Below are 11,799 nucleotides of genomic sequence, written 5' to 3'. Positions count from 1 at the left end.
TCTCGCAATAAAGCTCAACGACCTCCTGGGCTGTGGGGGCAAAGAAACCCACAAGCAGTAGTTTCTCACCACAAAATAAAACACAAAAGCTTTGCAAGGGAGTTTTGAAAGTCTGGCTGAAACAAATCACCAATCCAAAGATTTAATTGGGACAGTTTTATAGGGCCTTCTATAAAATATCTATATGTAGGAAAAAAATCAAAGCGGCAAACGTGTTAATGATTTAACGCATAAATAAAAATGCTTCAGATATCAGGCACAGTCACAAAGGCCATTGTCAGACACATTCCTTACCTGCCAAGATTTGTGGGGCTAATTTCAATGGTTTGGGAGGATCTCCCTGAGTGAAAGCTGAGGGAATGAATAGAGCAACCCTCCCCCCCTCGCCCCCCCTCGGAACTGAATGGACTCTTCAGCCTGTTATAAATATATAAGGCTACAAATCTTAACCTGATCTTCCACTACTCTTCAAGCTCTTAAATAAACGTTGAGGCACATTCACAAAAAATGTGGATAAAACTGCTGTTTGTTGTGAATGCTTTATTTCTGGTTACTGAATGGTGGTAGATGTTTGTTAGGTAAATATATACACAAAGTATGTAGGCTAAAACAGTGCTGCCGTAGCCACACCTGTGGCTTGACAATGGTTTCTACTGGAGATCACTGGCCTAGAAACTCCTGGGGCTGGATTTTCTCAGCCCCGAGGAGGCGGGTAGGGAGGCGGGACTGCCGGGAAAGTTGCAGAATTTGGGGGCGGGTGGCAAATGATGACATTTCTTCTTTCAAAAATTCTTGACAGATGACACATCATACGTTGATGTGCTCTGTCACTGACTTCCCCCTAATTGCCCTGCTGAGCCTGCCGGACGGGCTTAACAAGGTCAATCAGGGGAACATCCCGCTGGTTGGTCAGAGGCTGATGGAGGCGGGACTGAAACCAGGCAAGTAGCAGTCCTGCCTCCAACACGTCTCCATTCATAAAATCCAGCCCCTGGACTCATTCAGGTGCAGCAGGCGGTTAAGAAGGCAAATGGTATGTTGGCCTTCATAGCGAGAGGATTCGAGTACAGGAGCAAGGATGTCTTGCTGCGGTTGTACAGGACCTTGGTGAGACCACACCTTGAGTATTGTGTGCAGTTTTGGTCGCCTTATCTGAGGAAGGATGTTCTTGCCATAGAGGGAGTGCAGCGAAGATTCACCAGACTGATACCTGGGATGGCAGGAATGACGTATGAGGAGAGATTGGGTTGATTGGGCTTGTATTCGCTAGAGTTTAGAAGAATGAGAGGGGATCTCATTGAAACTTATAAAATTCTAACAGGACTAGACAGACTAGATGCAGGAAGGATGTTCCCGATGGTGGGAGAGTCCAGAACCAGGGGTCACAGGCTAAGGATAAGGGGTAAGCCATTTAGGACTGTGATGAGGAGGAATTTCTTCACCCAGAGAGTGGTGAACCTGTGGAATTCTCTACCACAGGAGGCCGTTGAGGCCAACTTATTAAATATATTCAAGAAGGAGTTAGATATATGTCTTAAGGTTAAAGGGGTCAAGGGATATGGGGTGAAAGCAGGGACAGGGTACTGAATTTGGATGATCAGCCATGATCTCATTAAATGGCGGAACAGGCTCGAGGGGCCGAATGGCCTACTCCTGCTCCTATCTTCTATGTTTTTATGTTTCTATTCCGCCGCTCATCTCCTCCAACAGTGACCCCATCCCAAATCACAGGAACAAGGTTTTTGCATGATCGGGGTGGGCACCCGTGCCATTTACGGCAATGCTAGGGTGTCTGCCCAGTGAGGGCATTTACATTTTGGAGCAGCAGCTTGCCACTCTGTCTGCACACGGGACAGACTGACAGGGTTTCTGGTGGATCACATCATCCCGCCTGCCCTACCTCCAAATGGGATGCCACAATGGGGGAGGGGAGTCAGTGGGTGGTAGAAGCACTCGGGCCTTCCCCAAACCTCCCTCCAACTGGAATTTAGAAACTTAGCCAAAAAAGGGTAGAAACAGCTTCTGCCCTTAATTTCCTTTCCCTGTCCGGATTGTGATAATTCCTCTCCTGAAGCAGATGGAATTTCTAGGCTGGGTTGCTAGGGGAGTTTTTTTTTAAGGTTGGAGGGAGAAGTAGTGTGGCAAGGGTTTAGAGAAGGTGTTCCAGAGATCTGGGCTGAGACAATTGATGGCGCCGCTAGCAATAGCGGAACATGAAGGAGAGGAAAGCACAGAAGACCAGAGCCACAGGACCAGAGGGCATGGAAAGGGACATAAGGCTGAAGGATAGCATCTGACAAGGCGGCAGAAACAGTACTAGGAAATTCAACGTTCCCTTGAATAATGTCATCCAGTGGTGCGGAAAGTAAATCAAGCACACATGAATAATTGTAACATCCCCACCAATTTAAGTACAAATCACAAACCTTTATGCTAAGGCTTTCTGACACAAGGCTACATCTGTTATTCGGCTCCCAACTTCTTAATTTGAAATTCTATGTTGTGCAATGGGACAATCACTACAGGGTGAACTCACTGTAACATGCAACATACGTGACTTGCAAGGACCATATTACCAGGGTGGAGTATAGTTGCAGGCATTTCGGATGGATCTGAAGCGAAGTGGCACTAAAGAAATGTTATCCCATTACTAAAACCAGCAACGTTTATATTTAATTATATAAACGGCCACTTTGAAATAACAGTGCATAAAGAAAGTATGCAGATCAGATGGGCTGGTGCAGAATAAAAGAGAAATCTGAAACTTTAGAAGTTGACTCCAGGTGATGTGTAGACAGGATGATAATTTGGGACTGTAATTAAATTGATACAGCGGGTGTTAGCCATAAAGCTTTATGGTGACACCCTAGCTTTAAGTTTAGAGGTGTTTGGGGACGGGAGCAGTGTCCCGGGGAAACAAGATATGACCGAGAGCCGATCTTGCGTGAGAATAGCCTTCTACCTCTTCTTTTAATCCCACTGGTATCTAAAAATATCTACGCAAACACTGCCACACCATGTCTGCAGTGTGAGACTTTAATTCTTCCCCTTTCCTTTTAAAAAGTGCCTTGTCACTCAAATTTTCCTGATCAGATGCAATTGGCAAATGCCAATGAAAGCAAGAAAAGTCTTTTATTTCAGTCCCAATTGGGGGTTATTATCTTCAGTCAAGCTGAGCTGATTTAACGCGAGTTGAATTTATCAATAATGTATGACTACTTCAAACAGAAGGCCTGCCTCTGCAGATCAAAGCAATCCAAATACAATATCAGAATTACCAACACTGAAATGGGCTCAGTTGTTCCTTCTTGCACTATATAAAGGCAAGTTCTTTCTTCCTTCCTTCTCTTGCTTCATCTTTTCATCAAAAGTTATAAAGTAAGTTGAGTCGAACAGCTTTCACCTTTCAATACTTTTTGTAGAGATGAGTTATGAAGCCATTCCAAATGTGAACAATTTTCTAAGCGTGCAACATTTGGGTTATCTCAAGCCTTTGATGCCACTTTGGCCTGCCCTAGGCAAGTGCAGTGACTATTTGGATAAGAGATCCAGGCTGATACATTGGAATTGCAGAAGTGAAAACTACAGTTCCACTTTTACTGTGTGAAGGTGTGACATTTACTCGTGTGCACATATGAATTATATGCCCCAGGTGGGCAGAGGAAACACTTCAAGGACACCCTCAAAGCCTCCTTGCCGTGAGCAAGCGGAAGCCAAGCGCAAACAGCGGAAGGAGCGCACGTCAACCCAAGCACCCCACCCACCCGCCCCTTCAACCACCATCTGCCCCTTCAACCACCATCTGCCCCAGCTGTGACAGAGACTGCAGGTCCTGCATTGGACTCATCAGTCACCTGCGAACTCATTTTTAATGTGGAAGCAAGTCATCCTCGGTTCTGAGGGACTGCCTAAGAAGAAGAAGAGAAGATGAATTATACAGGTGTGAAGGTGTGACATATACAGGTATTAAGGTGTGAAGTTTTGACTTATGCAGATCTGAAGAGATGACACATACAGGTGGGAAGGTGTGGTGCATACAGGTTTGAAAAGGTGACTCATACAGGTGTGAATGTGCTGTTTATTCTGCAGGGACAGAACATATCCAGGTAAGTCTCTCAACTTTTATAATAAATTAGAAGTAATTATTGATGTTAATGGTTGAGGTTAAGATTTAACCTGAGTCTCTTGCCTCTGAATCAGTTGATTGTGGATTTCAGACCCACTCCAGCACTTAATCCAAGCTGACATTTCAGTGTAGTACTGTGGCAGTGCTGCATTGTTGGAGGTGCTGCCTTTCAGATAAGACATTAAATAAGGGCCCTGTTTTCCTGTTGAAATAAAAGATCCCGTGATACTATTTGAAGAAGCATAGAGAGTTGTCCTAATGGTGTGGCAACATTTTCTCACCAATCAACAGTACCAACCACGAGAACAGCTTGCATTTATATAGTGACTTTAATGGAGTAAAACTTCCCAAGGAGCTTCACAAGAGCGTAATCAGACAAAAAAAATTGTCCCGGAGGCAAAGAAGGAGATATTAGGACAGGTGACCAAAAACTTGGTCAAAGAGGTAGGTTTTAAGGAGCATCTCAAAGGAGGAGAGAGAGGTGGAGAGGCGGAGATATTTAGGGAAGAAATTTCAGAGTTATAGAGCCTAGACGGCTGAAGACTCGGCTGACGGAAGTCGGGGATGCAGAAGAGGCCAGAATTGGAAAAACGCAGAGTTCTTCGAGGATTGTAGGGCTGGAGGATGTTACAGAAATAGGGAGGGGGCGGAGTGAGGCCATGGAGGGATTTGAAAACAAGGGTGCAAATTTTAAATTTGAGGCTTTGGTAGACTGGGAGCCAATGTGGGCCAGTGAGCACAGGGGGGATGGGTGATTGGGACTTGAAATCAGATTACCCAGTCATTCAGTTTCTTTGCTGTTTGTGGAACTTTGCTGTGTGAAATTGCCTGCCACATTTGCGCGCATAACAACATTGACTGCACTTTAAAAAGTAATTAATTGGCTGTGAAACATTTTGCAATGTTCTTTCTTTCATTAACGCCATTTATGTCAGTAATGAGGATACGTGAATGTCAGGTAAGGCCTGGGTCTACTTTGCCTCAACAATGTACCTTAGCTTCAGCCTCAGAGGACTACCCCCTACAGTAGGTCTGTGACATTTCAATTTCCCACACCAGCCATCCTTGTGGTCTCCTTGGGTGAGACTAACAAGTTAGTGCCATCTAGCGCCAAATTCTGGGGAACTTCTGAACCCCCTGGAGATTGGCTTGAAACGCATTTCAGTTTGGACTGTTTCAACTGGCAGAGAGAGGAAACCTTAATCCTATTGATCCAGGCTGGATTTGAAGTCAAGAGTTAGAGATAAAAAGAGGCTGCTCTAACTTAATTTGACACAAAGTCCTCATAATGTTGAAATTTGGTCGAAGTTAGCCTGCATTGGGTTGAATCTTGTCTGAACAGAGCGAGCCCTTTCTTTGGAGAGTTGCCTTGGATCCAGTCCCAACCCCAAGCAAATCTGGGCGAGCTCTGTAAACACAGTCGATTCCAATATTTTCTTACCCTTTGTAAGAAACCTATTAGAAGGGTAGTGTATAGTATTAAAAAAAAGCTCCACCTCTTCCCTGATTGTTACTAAGATTTACCAGACCATCCCACTTCCTCTTGTTTTTTAATTACCTAGACCATTGGTCAACAATCACATTCTTCATTGATGATTTTCTCAATTAATACAATCTTTACATACTCGTATATTTGATCTATACTAGGAGGGTAGGAGCTGCGTGATACAGCAGTTGCAACACGTTATGACTGTGTTATAAATCATGTGGCATAAATTCACACAGCCGTTGAGCCAAGTAAAATACTGTGGTAGAGGATGGATAAAATGTGTAGCGCAGGTGATGTATTTTGTATTATATCTCTCATGCTGCAGAGTCACATTTGGTGGACATGTTCAGCAAAAAGACAGCAACTGATCAAATATCGTATATAAGAAACTGCAGGAGGAATAAAGACTTTTTGAGCCATTCGTCCTGTTCCTTCCAACAAACGATGTATAATTCTACCATTATAGATTCACCCGAACTCATTTTATTTCCAAGCAAGATAAAGACAGAGAAAATGTAACCATAAGAAGATAACCATTAAAGTCCTCCCTCCAGTTCTCCAGCTTACACAGCCAGCATTCACCTGCGTGTTGAGCAGCCCTGATGTCTGACTCCATTGCCTTACCTGGTAGATTACATATAAATTACAGCACATAAAGAGGCCACTCGGCCCAACTGGTCTATGCCGGTGTTTATGCTCCACACCGATTGAGAAGGGTGGTCTATAGTGGTAAGAAAAAAAGCTCCACCTCTTCCCTGACTGTTACTAAGATTTACCAGACCATCCCACTTCCTCTCCTTTTTAATTGTCTGGTCCACAGATTATTCCAAACATTTAGCACACTTTAACGGAAAGGAAAATCGGGTGGAGTGTAGTGCCCATTTTGTGCCCCCTGCCAAAGTCGAATTTCGCCCTCGCTGGTTGGTGCATTGACCCAAATAGCCATCGGGCAAACTTGAGCTTTTTAAAGAATGAATCAGGATGGCATGACATATGTTTGATGAAAATCTGTTCACAACTCCACCACCCTGAGGGAAAACATAACCCCATCTAGTTTGCATTCTGAAAGGAAGCTTCCAATGTTGTACTTATATGGTCGGAACTATGTAGAATTGTTCATTCAAATCAGATTTCCAAGTAGGTGGCTCCATTTCTTTCTCTTGTCTTTGTCTGGAGCAGAACGTATGCACTAGGTTGGGATAAACAACTGGAACTCAAACCTCAGCCTACTCATCAGGCTCTGTACATGATCGGAAACAAGGCGTGGCTTACCAATAAATCCTCAGAGGATGGTTTATTTGAATAACAATGATTTTTGTTGTATAAGTAAGACTAGGAATGATGTCACAGCAATCTAACGATGGTTGGGGGCAGATTTCACAGCTGGGTAAGAACTTGATGCAAATCAAGTGGCAAATACACAACCCAGATAACCAGATATAGGGGCCTATCTCTCTCTCTCTCAGTCTCATTCATTGGGATTTACCTCATTCTCACACTATAGTGTGTGTAACACTCAGTACCAAGAAATATCAGCACATTTTTTTGATAAATCAATAGTTGTATTCCAAAACGGAATTCTTTTAGATCTTCAAAGTGAAGGGGAAGAAGAATGGAAATTCCAACTGTTTGGAATACACCGAACTGCAGTCAGTACTCAGCTTATTATCGAAGATTTTTCTCCTCATATTTATTTAGCATGACAGTGTAACAGTTGAAAACCATCTGGGCCAGGGAGGCAGAGACTTACATGGACCTCTGGGTAGTCTAAGTATAAACAGAAATAGAGGGATACAGTTAACAAGAGTTAATAAGATGCATCTGGATTGAAACAGTGTGAGAATCTCAAGGTCAGACTTTCCTCGGCAGTCACATCAGCTCCCTGGCATAACTATAGCGGGTGGGGGAGGAAAACCCAGCTGCCTGCCACCTGATGCCAGAAAATATATCAGGCGTGCTGGAATGAGTCCTGAAATGATGGGATTATGTGTGCTCCTGCCATTCGGAGTTGCTAAGGCAACTGGGGGGAGACGGGGGGGAGGGGTTACTTAAACTTTGAAGGGCACTTTGCCTAGTGTAATTGATTGCAGAATGATTGACTGCACTAGGAAAAGCGGGCTAAAGAACATTCTATTAAAACAATCGTTTTCCTCTTCTTCTGCCAGGGCCATTGGTCACACTGAGCTGGGGCGGGCACTGTTACCACTCCCCGCCTGCCCCCCACCCCTCCAACCCGAGGCAGGCATCCTAGGAATGGCGGGAACACCACTGGGAGCATGGCAAAACGACAGGCAATCGCGCGGGTCAGGGTCACAGCCAGGAGGTGGGTGGAAGTCCCGCCTCACCAAAGTTGCGCTGCCGTAGCGACCGAGAGGAAAATTTGCCCCTCGGTTTCTCGCCACTCAACAATGATGTTCATTCATCGAGTGTTAACGTCAATTTGATTTGATTGGGATATTTTGCTACGTTAAAGGCATTGTATAAATGCAAGTTGGAGATTGATTGTAATTGCTTGTGACAGCCCTAACGGCGTGATGCGGCGATCTGGCGCTCCCATCAGGAAGTGGCTCTTGCACAGAGTTCACCTTAGTAAATTGTGTGGGGGGGGTCCACCTGTAATAGTCCCATGATGCATGCCCTGTGTGCTCCGCACCCTGCTGGGATCACTGGATTGCAGAACCACGCCCCCCCCCTTACAAATAGTGACCAGGATCGGCCAAAGTGTGACGGCCATAATACTTCTATCTTAAATGAGGTAAGTAGAACAATTAGATAGGTTCATAACCAATAATTAAAACATTTCCAGTTTAAGTTACGCACTAAAATCTCCCAATGGCTCAGTTCTAAAGGCCACTCCCTGTCTGGTGCAGAATGGAGCCACACCGGCTCGGCAAGCCTTATGTTCCATCAGCTAATCTCAGCTGTGCTGGGTGTAGTGGTGCCAGAATTCCACTTCTGAATGTTGTCCATGGTTTCTTGCTAGAAAGTGTTTATAAGTGGAGATTGAGTAAGGACAGGAGCTGGCTTGGCTGCAATGCCCATTTCAGTCAATTAGCCATAAATGCCCCATCTCCCTGCCCTTCCACAGACCTTCCCTTTGTTCTTTCCTCCCCCCCCCCCCCCCATCCCTGCCCCTGCTTAAAAATCTCTCCTCCCTAACCTTTTCCAGTTCTGACGAAGGGTTCGACCCGAAACGTTGACTCTGTTTCTCCTCTCCTCGATGCTGCCTGACATGCTGCGTGTTTCCAGCACTTTCTGTTGTCATTTCAGATTTCCAGCATCCGCAGTGTTTTGCTATTGTATCTGTCAAATAGCCTGTTGATTGCCACACATGAAGAATGGATTCTTGAATAAGGTACTTGTCATAAATCGCAACTTCTGCAAGAAGTAACTCAGGAAGTACTACTGGACGGCCAGCTGAGGGCGCCGTCCGAGGAGTATAAATACTCGGGCGTGGGCCCAACTTGGCCAGAGACAATCTGGAAACAGGAAGCTAGTGACTACTAACTAGACCTCCATGTTTTGTTACAAGTCGATTAAAGCCTTGCTTTATGTTCAACCAAGTGCGTAGTGAGTCTTTATTACGTCAGTACTGAAAAGTGGGTGCTGTCTGTGGACCTGTAACCCCATCAGGACACAGTGCCTTCCAGAGAGGAGGGGGGAAAGCAGTATTGCAATAAGCTACTCACTGGGAAGTGTATTGTCAAACATTGCATGTAGAGGAAATGAACTTTAAAAAGGAAATAACAACAGAAAATGCTGGAAAAACTCAGCAGGCCAGGCAACATCCGTGGAGAGAAAATAGAGTCAATGTTTCGAGTCAAACCCTTTGTCAAGACTGGAAAGGCACAGGAAATGAAATAGATTGAAAGGCCAGGTTGGGAGAGAACAAAAGAGAAGTGAAGAGACATTGGCCTAGAAATACAGTGCCCTTAGCGCCGATTTTGCGGCGCTAGAGGGCCTAGCGCTGCAATTGGCGCCGGCGCCTAAATTGCCTGGGGCCCTTCCGCCGCGGTAGACCGGTAGCGCTGCGCCGGCACCGATGACGTCATCGGTGTGCGCAGCGTCCCGGTTGCCATAGTAACCCGCCCGAACTGGGAAATTGACTTGCGGCCGCCTCGCCCGTGGCAGCCGCAAGCAACGTTCTGGCAGAGGTGCCTTGCACAAGTTTGCGCCGGCGCATTAAAGGCCCCGCGGCGGCCGGCCGCTTTCCCGCCGCCCGCCTGGCCGCAGCTCACTCGCCGGACTTCCCCCCCCCCCCCCCCCCCCCCGGAACAGAAGCAAGCCCGGCACTTGTCCGAGGTGCCGGGCTCATTTTTAAAATGATTTTCGCGGGCCGCGGCCGGGTGCAGGCAGCTCCTCCTTAAGGGAAGGAGGAGGCCTGCACTTCCCGAACCTGCCGCACCGCAGCGGGCGCCGCAGCGCCGGAATAGCGCCGAAATTCAGCGCGTAGCGCCAGTTTTCAGGCGCAAACAGCTCTCAGCAGCGCCGGCAGCCGTTTGGGCGCAGAACTATTGAATTTTGGGCCCGACCAGCGCGACTTAGCTCCGGCACTAACTTCCGGCGCTAAAGCCCTGGCTGCGCCAAAACTCAATTTCTAGGCCATTAAGAGGTATTCAAAACAAAACGAGATGGTAATAGGACTAGTGGAGACAAAAGACGGCTCTAGATTAGATGTGGAATGTGCTGGCAGAGTGGGAGACAGCTGCCATGTGGGAGAGAGAAAAAAAAGAAAAGAAAAAAAAGGGGGGGGGAAAGGGCCAAAACAAAGGTGGGGATAAAAAATAAGTAAAAATGTAATGGGGGCCGAGGTTATGATCTGAAATTGTTGAACTTGATATTGAGTCCGGAAGGCTGTAAAGTGCCTAATCGGAAGATGAGGTGCTGTTCCTCGAGTTTACGGTGAGCTTCCGTGGAACAGCATCTCATCTTCCGATTAGGCACTTTACAGCCTTCTGGACTCAATATCGAGTTCAACAGTTTCAGATCATAACCTCGGCCCCTATTACATTTTTACTTATATTTTTTATCCCCACCTTTGTTTTGGCCCTTTCCCCCGCCCCCTTTTTTTTCTTTTCTTTTTTTTTCACTCTCCCACATGGCAGCTGTCTTTCATTCTGCCAGCACATTTCACACCTAATCTAGAGCCGTCTTTTGTCTCCACTAGTCCTATCACCATCTCGTCTCATTTTGAATACCTCTTAACATAGAAACATAGAAGATAGGAGCAGGAGTAGGCCATTCGGCCCCTTGAGCCTGCTCCGCCATTCAATGAGATCATGGCTGATCATCCAAATTCAGTACCCTGTCCCTGCCTTCTCCCCATATCCCTTGATCCCTTTAGCCTTAAGAAATATATCCAACTCTTTCTTGAATATATTTAATGAACTGGCCTCCACCGCCCTCTGTGGTAGAGAATTCCACAGGTTCACCACTCTCTGGGTGAAGAAATTCCTCCTCATTTCAGTCCTAAATGGCTTACCCCTTATCCTTAGACTGTGACCCCTGGTTCTGGACTCCCCGGCCATCGGAAACCTTCATTTCTCTTTTGTTCTCTCCCAGCCTGGCCTTTCAATCTATTTCATTTCCTGTGCCTTTCCAGTCTTGACAAAGAGTTTGACTCGAAACGTTGACTCTATTTTCTCTCCATGGATGTCACCTGGCCTGCTGAGTTTTTCCAGCATTTTCTGTTGTTATTTTGGATTTCCAGCATCTGCAGTATTTTGCTATCGTAACTCTAAAAAAGAAATTGGTATTGGAAGTCAGATTGGCCATTGGACTAATTAAACCGTATATAAATATAGATTGTATAGGGGGTCTAGGGATAGCTACAGTCTGGTATAAAGGGTAAGAGATAGTGGGAAAGCAAGAAGCAGAGAAAGAAGTTACAATGATTGAATCAGAGCCAAGACTGCATTGGCTTTATTTCAAAATCCGAAAATTTGCTTTGCTTTTCAAATTCTCCATTTAGAAAGGTAACTCAATGAGCCGGCAAGTGAAGCCTTTCTAATTTCACCATTGTTTAACACTACTAGGAAGTACTTCCCTCCTTTCTTAGAATGTGGTGTTCTAAAGTTTCCTCCCATGCCTTCGAGCTATCTGTACCTAGGTGGAACCAATTGTCTGGCTCTGTCTGGACCGTGGCTGCTTAGGAAAATACAAAGATGGTGAGCCAAGAACCAGT

The sequence above is a fragment of the Somniosus microcephalus genome, chromosome 19, assembly GCF_052327205.1.
Source record: "Somniosus microcephalus isolate GS21.2 chromosome 19, FLI_Smic_1.0, whole genome shotgun sequence".
Taxonomy (NCBI): Eukaryota; Metazoa; Chordata; class Chondrichthyes; order Squaliformes; family Somniosidae; genus Somniosus; species Somniosus microcephalus.
This window is presented reverse-complemented; position numbering follows the sequence as displayed.